A 16,317-nucleotide genomic window follows, 5' to 3' on the forward strand; every position below is an offset into this window, starting at 1 on the left:
GGAAATATTTTGCCTAACAAAGAAAAGATATGGTTGAAAGCATGATTAAACTAAGAATATGATGACGTAAGCAAGTACATGGAGATCAAAAGAACAAACAAACAAAAACATGGTAAGTGGTGAGTACAAACTTTGCATGGTCAGGGAACATTAATAAATAGGTAGATGATGTCACAGCCAAAAGCTCACATAATTCCGTACAAAATGACAAAATTGAAAGAATGATGAATGGATGAGGTGGAACAGTATATGTGCAAGAATGTTTACAGGAAGGTCACTTGGAGATAAAACCAGCAGGTGCCAGAGGGAGACAGCCAAGCCAAAGACGATCGTCAAGGCTGAAAGACGGAAAGGACAACAACAGCCCCCACAAATCGAATCTCCCATAATCAGCACCCAACCCCACGGAACCAGCTCTCACCGAACCAGCACCCACTCCCATGGAATCAAACTCTCCTGTGAACTTGCCCCACCCCAAAGACTCATCACCCATCAAACTCGGCCCACACTGGCCGACTGAATATAAGCTGACCAAAGAACCTTGAAGGTGGCCTTTTCTGAATGGAGACTTTGCGCTCTTGAAAGGCCCAGCGCTGTATTGTACTTTCCTGAAGACAGAGCTTTCTGAACAAGAATTGTGATTGAACTCAACCAACCTGTGTAAGTCTAATTTCTGCTTCAGTGTCTTAGCATTTTCCTAAATCTGAAGAAATCAAACGAGCACACAGTGAGTAAATTGGATAACTGGTGATTGGCAATGACTTTTGCCGTGAGGCGCAGATAGTGCGCTCCCTAAATTGTGGACAAAATCCAACAGGTGCATGAACTCAATCTGTTCTTCAACAGATTTGATTCCGCCTCCCCCCCACCCCTTCACCTCGCTCCGCATCTTTTTCTACCACCTTCGACACTCCAGCCCCCCCGCCAGCTCACCAACCCCCTCCCCCGGAGTCACTCTTCTGTCTCCTGTCTCCACTCCATCACCCCGGTCTTCCGACATCCCCCTCTTCTTTACAGATCTTCAGGTTCACTTCAGAAAGATCAAAGCAGGGAAGACCCCGGGCCCAGACGGCATCTGGCCGAGACTGCTCAGGGATTGTGCGGACCAGCTGAGTGGTGTGGTCAGGTACCTGTTCAACCTAAGCCTGAGCCTGAACAAGGTCCCAGTACTGTGGAAGACCTCCTGCGTGGTCCCTGTACCAAAGGTGCCATGCCCCAAGGAGCCTAACCACTTCAGGCCTATTGCCTTGACTTCCCACCTGATGAAGACTATGAAGAGGATCATCCTGGGTCACCTGCGTTCACTAGTGGGAGCGCAGCTGGACCCCCTGCAGTTTGCTTACCTGCCTGGTGTTGGGGTGGACAATGCATTGATTTATTTACTGCACAGAACACTGCTTCACCTGGAGGACAACAGGAGCACTGGGAAGATCATGTTCTTTGTTTTCTTCAGCGCTTTTAACACCATCCAGCCGTCACTGCTTAGGGTGAAGATGGAGAAGGCGGATGTGGACCAGTGCCTGACTGCATGGACAACGGACTTCCTCACCGACCGGCCGCAGTTTGTGAGGTTACATCGCAGTGAGTCCGACGTGGTGCACTGCAGCACTGGTGTCCCCCAGGGTAGGGTGCTCCTTTCCTTTTCACCCTGTTCACGTCAGACTTTACCCACGACACCGCACACTGCCAAATCCAGAAGTTCTCCGACGACATGGCCATTGTTTGAAATGTCGCAGAGGGGAACGATCTGGAATATAGGTTGGTCATCAAGGACTTTGTCAGCTGGTGTGAGCTCAACCAGCATCAGGTGAACAACACCAGCAAGACGAAGGGGTTGATTGTGAGCTTCGGGAGGACAGCACCCATCTTCACTCCAATGAACATCCAGGGATCGGACAGTGAGGTAGTGGAGAACTACAAATTCCTGGGTGTTCGCCTTAACAACAAACTGGACTGGACTGGACTGATCACACCCATATCCTGTACAAAAAGGGCCAGAGTCGCCTCCATCTGCTGAGGAGACTGAGGTCCTTCGGTGTGTGCAGGGCTCTCCTCCGGACCTTCTATGACTCTATGGTGGCCTCGGCCATCATCTACGCTGTGGTCTGCTGGGGTGGGGGCAGTAGTGACCGGGACAGGGGGGGACTGAATAAGATGCTCAGAAGAGCGAGCTCTGTTCTGGGCTGTCCCCTGGACTCCATTGAGGTTGTGGGTGAGAGGAGGACGTTGATTAAGCTTAAATCCATCATGGACAACACCTCTCACCACCTCCATGAGAGTGTGCGGTTCCTGAGCAGCTCCTTTAGCGGCAGACTTTTGCACCCTCGGTGTAGGAAGGAACGGTTCCTCAGGTCCTTCATTCCCTCTGCTGTCAGACTTTACAACATGCATGCCGCCTGATAAAATGAATGTGTTTCGTCTCTACTAGCAGCACTTGTGTTTATCCTTGTCTGTTATTTACCCTTTTTTGTAATTCTGGCACTTGTTCTATTCTTGCACTCGTATTATTATTGCACTGATATGCGCTGCTGTAACAAGTGAATTTCCCTGCTGTGGGATGAATAAAGTTCAATCAATCAGTCAAGAGTTGGTTCAGACTGAAGTCAAGTTTTTGATTTCAAAGCATGACACGTTAAATTGACTATGAAAGGGATCGTCTGATCCGAAGTCAGGTGCCTTATCCATTAGGCCACATCGCCATGTGAAATACTCCATGTTTTCAGTGTGGCCTTGATAAGACTGTTTAACGGTTCCCAACAAGCAAGGATGCCCAATGTGGGAACCGAACCCACGGCCCTGAGTTTAAGAGTCGCATGTTCTCCCCACTGAGCTAACCAGGCTTTTCGACCTTGGAATTGTTTCATTTTTTCATTTTTTTGAATGGGTTAGGGGAAATAGAGAAATGTTTTAAGTGTGGCCTCTGAAACACATCTATTGATAAGACTAAAGAATCAAAGGTTCCCGACAAGTGTGGGCTGCCCAATATGGGGATAGAACCCACAACCCTGAGATTAAGACTTGCATGCTCTACCACCTGAGCTAACCAGGCTTCTCCTATTAAGAACTGTTTCATTCTTTCACTTTTTTTAATGGGTTTGGTTCACGAAAACCAGAAGCCACGTTTTAAATCTGGCCTCTGAAACACATTCGTTGATAAGACTAAACATTTAAAGGTTCCCAACAAGTGGCAGCTGTCCAATGTTGTCTCTAATTGGAAACCCCAGCCCGAGTTGGAAACCCTAATTGGAAACCCTTGCCCCAGTTGGAATTCCTAGTTTGAAACCCTACCCGGAGTTGGAACCCTAGTTGGAAACCCTAGCCCTAGTTGGAAATGCTGGCTCTAGTGTGCAATAGAGAAAGCATTTTTTCTTTTGGTTTTTGTCACTTTGTTGCACTGAAAATGGAGATTGGGGGGGAGTCAGCACAACAAAAAAGAAATCAGAAACCAAAACCTTTCTGACAGTATAGAAAAGAATAATAAATAATACATAGAATAAGGTTTACTGTCTGTGAAGTTGAGTTTAATTGAAATGGCCAGTGGTTGAATCAATTTTACAGTAAAATAGCTTTGTAAAACCAACTATTCATGGCCTCGGTAGCGCAGGCGGTAGCGCGTCAGTCTAGTAAACTGAAAGTCGTGAGTTCAACCCTCACACGGGGCTATGTTTTATTTAGTCCTAACCCTAACTCGAGCCCTTGTTGGAAACCCTAGCCCCAGTTGGAAACCCAACTTTGAGAATGGTCAGACAGAAGTACCTTTTTCTTTTGATGAAGTTCAGTTTCATGGAAATGGCCGGTGGTTGAATCAATTTTACAGTAAAATAGAATTTTAAGACAGGTGCCACAAATTCTCGTTGGCGCAGGCGGTAGCGCGTCAGTGTCGTAATCTGAAAGTCGAGAGTTTGATCCTCACACGGTGCATGATTTATATATATTCCAACCCTAAATCTAGCCCTACCTGTAAACCCTAGTCCTAGTTGGAAATCCTAGCCCTAGCCTAGTTAAGTTTGATCAAAATGGGCGGTGGTTGAATCAATTTTACAGTAAAAAACAATTGCACAAATTGCAAATGCATAGCCTCGTTCGCGGAAGTGGTAGTGTGTCAGTCTCATAATCTGGAGGTCGTAAATTCGACCCTCACACAGGGCACACTTTTATATAGTCCTAACTCTAGCCCGAATTGGAAACCCTCATCCTCGTTGGAAGCCCCAGTTGGAAACCCTGGCCACAATAGTTGGCTTCCCTAACCCGAGTTGGAAACCCTAGTTTCAGAATGCTCAGACTAAAAGTCACTTTATCTTTCTGTGAAGTTCAGTTTGATTGAAATGGCCGGTGGTTGGATCAATTTTACAGTAAAAAAGAATTGTAAAACTGTAAATGCACAGCCTCATTAATGCAGGTGCTAGCATGCCAGTCTCACAATCTAAAGGTCAAGAGTTCGGTCCTCAGGTGGGGCAGACGTTTTATATACCTAGTCCAAACTAGCCCTAACCCTAACTCTAGCCCTAGTTGGAAACCCTAGTCCTAGTTGGAAACCTTAGTTGAAAACCCTATTTTCAGTAGGGAGCAGGTTGCTCAGACTAAAATAACTTTTTCTTCTTTTAAGGGGTAGGGCAGCAAAGTAAGCAGGGATTGTGAATATCAGCAAGCACAGGTTGCTCAACTGGAGTCAAGAGAAACAAATTAAAAATTGTACATCAGATGAAAAATGTGCCTCTTTCTTTTGGCTTTTGTCACTGACATTTGGGGTCACCACAACAAAGATCAAAACAGCACAAAAACAGTTTACCTATATTTTGTCACGTCTCGCCCCCAACTGCTCCACTATGTGTCTGTCTTGGTTTCTGTCTGTGTGCTCGCCCCTCCCCTCCTGTGTGCCCATGATCAGTGTGATTGTTCCCACCTGCCTCTTGTTACCTGTCGTGTATAAAAGTCCTGTCTGCCCCTCTCTCCCTGTCGGATCATTGGTTTTGGTTTTGGTTGCTGTCGTTCGGTGTTGGCGTGCTGTCTTGGTGCCGTCGTGTCCTGCTGTCTTCTTGTTTCACGTCCTGGTCAGTCAAGTTATTGTTTAGGTCATGTCAGTTTACCGAGTCTGTATTTTGAGTTGCTTCGGTGGACCCTGGTCCGGGCTGCACTTGGTCGTCCTGCTCCATGCTCCACACCCGACCGTGACAGAATGATCCGACCATCACAGCGGCCAGCGCTTGGACCACCCTTCACCACCAGCTCCCGCTGCGACGCACGATCCACATCCGAGCATGTTCCAGCGCCATGGGCTTGCAGCCGCCATCGGATCTTGCTCCAGCGACGCCGGGCTCACGGCCGCCATCGGAATTCCCCCCCGGCGCCATCAGCTCTGCGACCGTCGTCGGACTTCGCTGCCGCGACGCCGGACCCGCGGCCGCAATCGGAGTGCCCCCCCGGCGTCATCAGACTCACGGCCGCCATCGGGCTCCACCCCAGCGTCGCAGGACCCGCGAACGTCGCCAGACATCCAAGCCAGCTGCGTCGGATCCGCGATCGTCCCTGGCTCCGCTCCCTCTGCTGCGGCGCGTGATGGCTCTTGCCGCCGCGCACAGCCCCGCCTTCCGAATGTCGCCGATCACTGTACGGACTTTGTGAGTGGCCGCCGATCGCTGTACAGACTTCCCAAGGCGCCGCCCCAGTGCGGTTGTGTTTCCCCGAGTTTCCGCGGAGTGCGGTTCTGTTTCCCCAAGTCGCCGCCCGTGTGCTGTTGTGTTCCCCAAGTCGCCGCCCGAGCGCGGTTCTGTTCCCGAAGTCACCGCCAGAGTGCGGCTCTGTCCCCTAGGTCACCGCCAGAGTGCGGCTCTGTCCCCTAGGTCACCGCCAGAGTGCGGATCTGTCCCCGCAGTCACCGCCCGAGTGCGGATCTGTCCCCGCAGTCACCGCCCGAGTGCGGTTCTGTCCCCGAAGTCGCCGCCAGAGTGCGGATCTGTCCCCGCAGTCGCCGCCAGAGTGCGGATCTGTCCCCGCAGTCGCCGCCAGAGTGCGGATCTGTCCCCGCAGTCGCCGCCAGAGTGCGGATCTGTCCCCGCAGTCGCCGCCAGAGTGCGGATCTGTCCCCGCAGTCGCCGCCAGAGTGCGGATCTGTCCCCGCAGTCGCCGCCAGAGTGCGGATCTGTTCCCCGCAGTCGCCGCCAGAGTGCGGTTCGGTTCCCCCAAGTCACCGCCCGAGTGCGGTTCGGTTCCCCAAGTCGCCGCCCGAGTGCGGTGCGGTTCGGTTCCCCAAGTCGCCGCCCGAGTGCGGTGCGGTTCGGTTCCCCAAGTCGCCGCCCGAGTGCGGCGCGGTTCGGTTCCCCAAGTCGCCGCCCGAGTGCGGTGCGGTTCGGTTCCCCAAGTCGCCGCCCGAGTGCGGCGCGGTTCGGTTCCCCAAGTCGCCGCCCGAGTGCGGCGCGGTTCGGTTCCCCAAGTCGCCGCCCGAGTGCGGCGCGGTTCGGTTCCCCACGTCGCCGCCCGAGTGCGGCGCGGTTCGGTTCCCCAAGTCGCCGCCCGAGTGCGGCGCGGTTCGGTTCCCCTAGTTTTTTTTTTTTTTGGGACGTCGGGAGACGTCCCTTGTGGGGGGGGGTTCTGTCACGTCTCGCCCCCAACTGCTCCACTATGTGTCTGTCTTGGTTTCTGTCTGTGTGCTCGCCCCTCCCCTCCTGTGTGCCCATGATCAGTGTGATTGTTCCCACCTGCCTCTCGTTACCTGTCGTGTATAAAAGTCCTGTCTGCCCCTCTCTCCCTGTCGGATCATTGGTTTTGGTTTTGGTTGCTGTCGTTCGGTGTTGGCGTGCTGTCTTGGTGCCGTCGTGTCCTGCTGTCTTCTTGTTTCACGTCCTGGTCAGTCAAGTTATTGTTTAGGTCATGTCAGTTTACCGAGTCTGTATTTTGAGTTGCTTCGGTGGACCCTGGTCCGGGCTGCACTTGGTCGTCCTGCTCCATGCTCCACACCCGACCGTGACATATTTTCCTCTTTCAATTTGATGATACACTAGACATGAATACCTGTTTAGATTTGAAATCTTACCCATTAGGCCAGATAGCCATACAGGAAATTCTGACAAGTGATAGCAGTGCAATGATTTTTGAGCATATACAGTAAATCTACAGCCTAGATTCAAGTGGAGTTAACTGACTGGATCAGAAGATTAAGGGGTTCAAGTCCCTTCGTTGTCAATTTAATGAATGTCAAGAGGAAAGTAGCCTAGTGGATAATGTGTCTAACATTAAATAATAGTTTTTATTTTGTTTCTGCATTACCCAATACATCTCCTTCACATTGTGACACATTCTCCCATTATCTGTCTGTGTTAGGTAGAGAAAAAGATTTTAAAGGAAAGGTAAGTATTGTTGTGTTGTGTTTTGTTGTATTGTGTGTTGTCATTACCGTATTTTCTGGACTATAAGTCACGTTTCTTTTCATAGTTTGGGTGGGGGGGCGACTTATACTGAGGAGCAACTTATACGTGATTTTTTGTCACAAATTTTCAAAATAAAAAAAAAAAACGAAAAATGGATAAACGAACCGTGATGTAGCAAGGGATTACTGTAGTTTGAACTGCAAGTGACATCAGCGGCGCGGCGGTTGTTTACTTAAAGGACAAAGGATTCGATCACGGGATGACGAAGATGACGAAGGGCCCCATGTACTACCGGCATCTTTAGTGGCTTTGCTTGTAAGTGACACAGAGGACGAAGAGTTTTTTTTTTCCCAATGATCATCACACACACATCTGGGTGTGGTGAGATTTGTCCTCTGCATTCAACCCATCCCCGTGTGATTTTGATCCATCCCCTGGGGGAGAGGGGAGCAGTGAGCAGCAGCGGTGCCGCGCTCGGGAATCATTTGGTGATCTAACACCCAATTCCACCCCTTAATGTTGAGTGCCAAGCAGGGAGGCAATGGGTCCCATTTTTATAGGTATGACCCGGCCGGGGTTTGAACCCACAACCTTCCAGTCTCAGGGCGGACACTCTACCACTAGTTTGAAGGATTTAATGATTTGGAGTGACACAGAAGGTTTGAAAAACTATTATATGTTTCACGCACACCCGGTCCTATTCTATGGAGCTCTCTTCCACCTCTGTGGCTGGAAGTGCCACCTCCAGGGATGGAAGTCCACGCTGCCACACGCCTGGAAGTCGATGCCGGTGCTTGGGGCTGTGTGGCGGTGAACTGTTTATGTTATTGTTATTTGATATATTTGTCATTTTCAAAACTTGTTCAGGAAAAAAAATATTATTCAGTGGTAATGTTGGACGTTTTCAATAAATACAAATTCATACAGTTTTAGGGTTCTCAGGTTAAAAAAGGCAATGCATGCACGGGGGCCCCCAGGGCTGCGTGCTCAGTCCATTGCTCTTCACCCTGCTGACGCATGACTGCACTGCGACCTACAGCGACAACCGCATAGTGAAGTTTGCTGACGACACGACTCTGGTGGGTCTCATCACGAAGGGCGACGAGACTCGGTACAGGTCGGAAGTTGACCTTCTGACCATGTGGTGCAGGGACAACAACCTCCTGCTGAACGTCAATAAGACCAAGGAAATCGTTGTTGACTTCCGGAAGGGTCACACAACACACCTGCCGCTGATCATCGACGGTGCTGTGGTGGAGTGGGTGAGCTGCACCAAGTTCCTGGGGGTGCACATCAGTGAGGACCTCTCCTGGTCCGCAAACACCTCGTCACTGGCAAAGAAAGCTCAGCGCCGCCTGTACTTCCTGCGGAAGCTCAGGCGTGCATGTGCTCCTCAGGCAGTCCTGTCTACATTCTACCGTGGCACCATTGAGAGCGTCCTCACCAGTTGCATCGCTGTCTGGGGTGGTAACTGCACTGAACAGAACTTGAAGGCCCTGCAGCGCATAGTGAATACGGCTGGTAAGATTATTGGTGCTTCGCTCCCCTCCCTGAAGGACATTTACACCTCCCATCTCGCCCGCAAGGCAACCTCGATTGCCAGAGATGTGAGTCACCCGGCTCACTCTTTGTTTGACCTTCTGCCCTCTGGGAAGAGGTATAGGAGCCTGCGCTCCCGCACCACCAGACTCGCCAACAGCTTCTTTCTCCAGGCTGTTAGGGCCCTGAACTCGCTACCCCCTTCTGCGTAGCGTGCGGCACTGTTGCGCTATTTTCTGGAATGTCTGCTGTACGCACACTTGCTCCTTTTTTTGCTCGTCTTATTTATTTATTTATTTGTTGTGTTATTTATTCATTATTTATTCAGCACGCTTTTGTTATACTTGTTTACTTGTTTGTCTGTTGTGGGCCATGTCTTGTCACCATGGGATAGGGGGGAACGAAATTTCGGTTTCTTTGTATGTCTTCGGCATGTGGACAAATTGACAATAAAGCTGACTTTGACTTTGACTTAAACAGTTCTACGAATCCTGTTTCATCCACTGAGTGTGTATGTGTGCCACACGTTTTTAGCAATTAAGCCCGTGACTGAAGATGGCGTGTGCGGTAAAGGCGTCGGCCCATGATCAAGAAGGTGGTTCACCCCATGTGAGGCTCAGCCATTGCACTACGGTTGTGCTGACCTCTGCAAATTCCCCTACTGTGTGAATCTTGACTGCATTATTTCTGGTAGTGGGGGACTGTGTTCGCGCTCTCCTCTGGTCTTTCTGATGAAAACAAAAATTAAGCGCAGTAGTATGCACATGGAGTTTAAGTCTGCGATGCTGTGACACACTGAACGCTTTTGATTATGTAATTAACTGTACTCTGGAACTGTGTGTCAGGGTTCTCCAGATTATCCTTATCGTATGATTATGTTGGAATGCAGCCTGTAATAAATAACCTAGCTAGATTAGTTTTATGCTTATGTTGGAATGCAACCTGTGATAAATCACCTAGTGTGTCCCATCCTACACAAAGTCGTAAAACACCCCTTGCTATGTTTTGACTAGAGGTCAAGGGCTTTCTCTATTCAGTCCACTCTTACCCCCACCCTGTTTCTCTTAATAAAAATGCTCTTGCAGGAGGCGAGAGTCAGACCTCCATTCGAACATCGCTGTACGCACAGCGACGAATGGACTCTCCACCTGCAGGTGTCTAAAGGGACTTACTCGTCTCCCGTGTGGTTCTTGCAAAATAAGTTGGACTGAGCGAATCTCTAACACTGTGCATTTGCTCGCTAAACTGTATTCACCAAATTAGCAAATGCAAAATAATATGTAATTACCACGTTCCTGACTCGTCATATGATATGAACGTATCAAAACCTTTTTGTCGGCTGTAGGTCTGTCTTTTTAAGAATGCGCCCGATTGTTGTTCCTCATACATCACAAGTATGGATTTCTAGAAAACAACTTTTACTTTCTAAAGTAAAATGACAGAAATATTTTCTAATGTCAAATATCAAACGCCACCAACGCAGTGGAGGTGAATTACACTCCAAACCATGCCAGCAACGTCAAAAGCCTCAATTATTTGCGACACAAGGGAGACATAGAGCATTTCCGAAGTTTGAAAAATCATTTGAGAAATTACGATCGTATTTTGTTTCCCGATTTGTGTTGAATAAAGTTATGAAATTACAAATTTTCAAATAAAACACAGGGATGGGATCATTTCCCGTTCTCTCAGACCAAAAGTACACGTACCAAGACATACAACTGTTTTTACCATCAATAATCAAAATAGACGCCCAATATAATTGAAAGAACGAGCGCCATCAGTGTTCGATCAGATACCTACAATCCTGTGCGCCAACAATGTTTAAAGTAAGTGAGACATTAATGAACACAAAATACTCGTTTAAACATTCTATTTTGCTTGAGTCCTTGTAAGTATAGTAAATCCATCAACTTCTATTGTTTGTATTAGAAGGAATGGTTGCTGCAATTTGAGTGTGAGACCGCCTGTGAATTTAGTGAGACCAGCAGTGGGGTGGCCCGTTTTGACTCAGATTTTCAGATCACTCGTTTCTCTTCAGATCGAATAAATCTTTTGCCTTTTACTAAAGATTTCTGTGGAGAGGAACAATAAAGAGTATACCATTTCCGTGGAGAGGAACAATAAGAGTATATCTCAATTTGTTGATGCTCTGCGAAAGAATATCAATATTGCAACGGATAGCCGCCTATATCATACTCCGTGCAACAATCATACGTTCACATAATTCATACCGGCACGTGTGAACATGTTCACATAAACAGAGAAATTATGCCGAGTGCAGACAGACAATCACGTTTAAAACCTCGTTTATCATCCATCCATTTATCCATCCTATTCCGCTTATCCGGGTTGGGTCGAGGGGGAGACAGCTTTAGGAGGGACTCCCAGGCTTCCCTCTCCCCAGCCACTTCATCCAACTCAACCCGGGGAATCCCAAGGCGTTCCCAGGCCAGCCGAGAGACATAGTCTTTCCAGCACGTCCTGGATCGCCCGCGAGGTCTCCTACCGGTGGGACATGTCCGGAACACTTCCAAAGGGAGGCGTCCAGGAGGCATCCTGATGAGATGCCTGAGCCACCTCATCTGGCTCCTCTCACCGTAGAAGAGCAGCGGCTCTACTCCGAGTCCCTCCCGGATGACCAAGCTTCTCAAGGGAGAGCCCGGACACCCTGCAGAGGAAACTCATTTCGGCCGCTTGTATTCTGGATCTCGTTCTTTCGGTCACGACCCAAAGCTCGTGACCATAGTTGAGGGTAGGAGCGTAGATCGACCGGTAAATTGAGAGCTTTGCCTTTTGTCTCAGCTCTCTCTTCACCACGACGGATTAGTACAGAGTTCGCATTACTGCCGACGCTGCACCAAACCGCCTCTCGATCTCGCGCTCCATCCTGCTCTCACTCGTGAACAAGACCCAAAGATACTTGAACTCCTCCACTTGGGGCAGGATCTCATCCCCGATCCGGAGAGGGCATCCCACCCTTTTCCGACCGAGGACCATGGCCTCGGATTTGGAGGTGCTGACCCTCATCCCGACCACTTCACACTCGGCTGCGAACCACCCCAGTGAGAGCTGGAGATCACGGCTTGAAGAAGCCAACAGCACCACGTCATCTGCAAAAAGCAGAGACGCAATGCTGAGGTCCCAGAACTGGACCCCCTCAACGCCTTGGCTGCGTCTAGAAATTCTGTCCATAACCATTATGAACAGAATCGGTGACAAAGGGCAGCCTTGGCAGAGTCCAGCCCTCACTGGGAAAGAATCTGACTTACTGCCAGAAATGCGGACCAAACTCTGGTATTGGTGATACAGGGACCAAACCGCCCTTATCAGTTGGCTCAGCACCCCGTACTCCCGAAGCACCCTCCACAAAACTTCCCGAAGGACACGATTGAACCCCTTCTCCAAGTCCACAAAACACATGTGGACAGGTTGGGCGAACTCCCATGCCCCCTCGAGGATCCTGCCCAGGGTGTAGAGCTGGTCCACTGTTCCATGGCCAGGACAAAAGCCACACTGCTCCTCCTTAATCCGAGGTTCGACCTCCCGACAGACCATCATCTCCAGCACCCCTGAATAGACCTTACCAGGGAGGCTGAGGAGTGTGGTTCCCCTATAGTTGGAACACAACCTCCGGTCTCCCGTCTTAAAGAGGGGAACCACCACCCCAGTCTGCCAATCCAGAGGCACCGTCCCCGATGTCCACGCAATGCTGTAGAGGCGTGTCAGCCATGATAGTCCCACAACATCCAGAGCCTTTAAAAACTCTGGGCGGATCTCATCCACCCCCGGGGCCATGCCCCAGAGGACTTTTTTGATTACCTCAGTGAGTTCGACCCCAGAGATTGGAGAGTCCACCTCAGAGTCTCCAGGCCCTGTTTCCACAATGGAAGGCGTGTCGGTGGAATTGAGGAGGTCTTCAAAGTACTCTCCCCACCGACTCACGACGTCCCGTGTCGAGGTCAGCAGCACGTCATCTCCAGTGTAAACAGTGTTGACGGTGCACTGGTTCCCCCTCCTGAGACGCCGGATGGTGGACCAGAATTTCCTCGAAGCCATCCGGAAGTCATTCTCCATGGCCTCGCCAAACTCCTCCCACGCCCAGCTCGGGCTCCTTTTCAGTCAGAGAGGCGATATTCCATGTCCCAAGAGTCAGCTTCTGCAGCCAGGGATCGGTCCGCCAAGGTCCCTGCCTTTTTCCGCCGCCCATTTTGCACTGCACCCGACCCCTTTGGCCCCTCCGGCAGGTGGTGAGCCCATGGGAAGGGGGACCCATGTTTCCTTTTCGGGCTGTGCCCAGCCGGGCCCCGTGGGCGAAGGCCTGGCCACCAGACGCTCGCCTTCGAGCCCCACCTCCACGCCTGGCTCCAGATGTGGGGCCCGGTGACCCGCGTCCGGGCGAGGGAAAACAAAATCCATTTATGTTTTTCTTCATAAGGGGCTTGTGAGAGCCGTGCTTTGTCTGGCCCTTCACCTAGGATCCGTTTGCCATGGATGACCCTACCAGGGGCATGAAGCCCCAGACAAGATGGCTGCTAGGATCATTGGGGCGTGCAAACCCCTCCTCCACGGTAAAGTGATGACTAACGAAGGGGCTTCGTTTATCAATGCAGTTTAACTTCTGGTGGGACCCATTTGAATTGGCACATGCCAGTCTATTGTAATTTGGCAAAAAATATTGTTTTTAAATAAAAACCAATAACCAACCCTGTCAATTGCACAAGCACTCCTCTTTACTGTTCACAAGCACAATCACAAGTACAAGTCGTCTTCATCCATAAGCACATGTTCCATCAACTTTTAGTGTCTTAATAGACAATGATGGTATTTATTTAAATATTGAAACAAAATATCTACCTCCTTCAATGTTACACGTGAATGCACATACAGAGAGAAGTTTTATTCATTTTGATAAGGCTACATGAAGCAAAATATAAAGGTGAATACACACTGTTTTCGTGCACCATTTTAGCCCAATTCCATCATTTCCTTGTCTGTCTGTGCCTCCTTACCAGCAAATTTCTGGAAGTCCACATGGCGTCTTTGATGGCAGCAAAAGTGAGCCACTGCTTTGTAAAGTCTTCTTACTTGATTTTCAACGGGCTCACCCCATAGAGTACAAGGTTCAAGATTCAAGAGTTTTTTATTCGCCATGTTTGAGCGTGCCAAACAAGGAATTTGACTTCGGTAAATCACAGCCTCTGTTCAACATTTAGGTGACTAACAACAACATGTGAAAAATGAAAGATATTCTCAAACATCCCCTGATCTTAAACTGATCTTAAACTCCCAAGAGGGCAAGGAAAAACTCATAACTCCAGCTAGGGGAAATGAGAAACCTTGAGAAGAGACCACAGATGGGAGGGTCCCTCTTCTAGGATGACCAGGCTGCAATGGATGCAGAGAGGACACATAGTACAAACAGTGTAAACAAAAAAGGTGTGGAAAGCGGGATGTTATTGCACAGTAATGACTCTGAGACTCTAAGAGTGGTGTGAGTTCATCAGAGCGACAGCCTAGGGGAAGAAGCTGTCTCTGTGTCTGCTGGTTTTAGTGTACAGAGCTCTATAACGGCGTCCGGAGGGGAGTAGTTCAAACAGGCTGCAACCTGGGTGCGAAGGGTCTGTTGAGATGTTGATGTCTGCATTCAACACTTCCCTTGCCGGGAACTGCAGGTCGCCCACAGGTATACGGCAGCCATGAACTACCTGAGCAGGTGCCACACTGACTCCTGGGCGCCACAGCCAGGTCGGGGGCACGTTGAGAGCGCTGATATGCCCTGGGAGTGCATAACGGACCTGACTGGGAGGCCATCATGGGCCACCATCCACGACAGGTCCCAACAAGTTTGTTTCGAGAGGGCGGGGTGGTTGACGTTGTGCCAAACTGTTGTGGGCTCGCCGAATGCGGGTCCGAGCACTGGACAAACCACTTCCCGCTGTACGACAGAGATCATAGATCTGTGACTTGTTAAAATGTCACTATTTTCTTGCTCTAATTTAAAGTTCCTCAAAAACTTTTTGGTGAAGAAATAAGAAGGTGGCGCGTTAAAAGACACAGGAATTCATTGGTCGATGGGTATTAGCTTTAGTTTCCGGAGGTATGTGTCACGTCTCGCCCTGCTCCACTATGTGTCTGTCTTGGTTTCTGTCTGTGTGCTCGCCCCTCCCCTCCTGTGTGCCCATGATCAGTGTGATTGTTCCCACCTGCCTCTCGTTACCTGTCGTGTATAAAAGTCCTGTCTGCCCCTCTCTCCCTGTCGGATCATTGGTTTTGGTCATTGGTTTTGGTCATTTGTTTTGGTTCCTGTCGTTCGGTGTGTCGTCCTGTCTTGGTGCCGTCATGTCCTGCTGTCTTCTTGTTCCACGTCCCGGTCAGTCAGTCAAGTTATTGTTTAAGTCATGTCAGTTTACCGAGTCTGTATTTTGAGTTGCTTCAATAAACCCTGGTCCAAGCTGCACTTGGTCGTCCTGCTCCATGCTCCACCACCCGACCGTGACAGTATGAGCCCATCCAGAATCGTGTCATTGCTTGGCTTTTCGATGCATTTGGTGTAACGAGCGCGCTTCGCAGGTGCAGGGCAACATATCTGCTTCCGAGGAAGAGTTTTAAGTTCGGGACTCCTTCTCCTCTGTTTTTTTTTCTTTTTCTTCATGGTGTCCCTCTTCAGTCCCTCTGACTTGGATTTCCAGGTGAAGTAAAAAATGGCTCGGTCCAATTCTAAAAGCAACTTACTTGCTGGGATGAAAACAGAACTGATTAGTAAAAGCAAGGGTAAAATCACCACTTTTATGGTTAAAATTCTCTCTTCTACGGTCAGCTCTCTTAATCCCCCAAACCCAAGAACAGATACTACACTTTATCTTAGCCAAAAGGCAGAGAAGCGATGGAGTATGCGAGTGAGGGACTCGCTTACAGGCTTCCCCGTCTACCCATTCTCACCAACGGTTTGTTAGAATAGGCCTCTTTGGCACATGTGATTAGCTAGGGAGCTTGAGCTATGCCATTATATCGCTGTAACACTTTTCTTGCTTTATTAGCTTTCTCTACTCTATGAAACCCTTTGCACATATGTAGAAGTCGCTCTCGGTTAAGATGACAAGGTCACACATTATCACACAGGCTAGGCAGTCGCCTCCTTGCAGGAAGGCGGCCAGAGTAGTATAAGAGCAGGAACCTTGGCGCTGGGAGAGGAACCTTCTTCTGCATCTCGCAGAAAGGGCTCCACAGCTGTGCATCAATCATTTTGGCATACATTAAATAGTTAAACTGTGAAGGCTTTCTCTTGGTAATTACTGTTAGCATATCGAGCATTAAAGATAAAGAACTGGGAACAAACCTAACAGGTTACAGTACGGAACAGAGTGCTGCTCTAATGGGCACTAAAAAATCGGCAAACTTGTCTGATGACTTA

General features: G+C 49.4%; 1 protein-coding gene, 2 non-coding genes and 2 pseudogenes across 3 annotated transcripts in view; 4 read left to right on the forward strand and 1 right to left on the reverse strand.

Annotated features, from left to right (window-relative positions):
- Positions 1–16,317, forward strand: part of LOC137839876 (janus kinase and microtubule-interacting protein 3-like) — a gene marked incomplete at its 5' end in the record, with an annotated part of 123,487 nt that overhangs the window by 96,838 nt on the left and 10,332 nt on the right. The window lies entirely within an intron of this gene.
- On the forward strand, positions 3,590–3,662 carry trnat-agu (transfer RNA threonine (anticodon AGU)). Its single transcript has one exon. It is a non-coding gene; the product is annotated as a tRNA-Thr (tRNA).
- On the forward strand, positions 9,460–9,625 carry LOC125992695 (U1 spliceosomal RNA). Its single transcript, XR_007489745.1, has one exon. It is a non-coding gene; the product is annotated as a U1 spliceosomal RNA (small nuclear RNA).
- On the forward strand, positions 10,927–11,011 carry LOC125992685 (U5 spliceosomal RNA; annotated as a pseudogene).
- Positions 15,584–15,791, reverse strand: LOC125992677 (U2 spliceosomal RNA; annotated as a pseudogene).

This window comes from Syngnathus scovelli, unplaced genomic scaffold (genome assembly GCF_024217435.2).
Source record: "Syngnathus scovelli strain Florida unplaced genomic scaffold, RoL_Ssco_1.2 HiC_scaffold_23, whole genome shotgun sequence".
Lineage (NCBI taxonomy): Eukaryota > Metazoa > Chordata > Actinopteri > Syngnathiformes > Syngnathidae > Syngnathus > Syngnathus scovelli.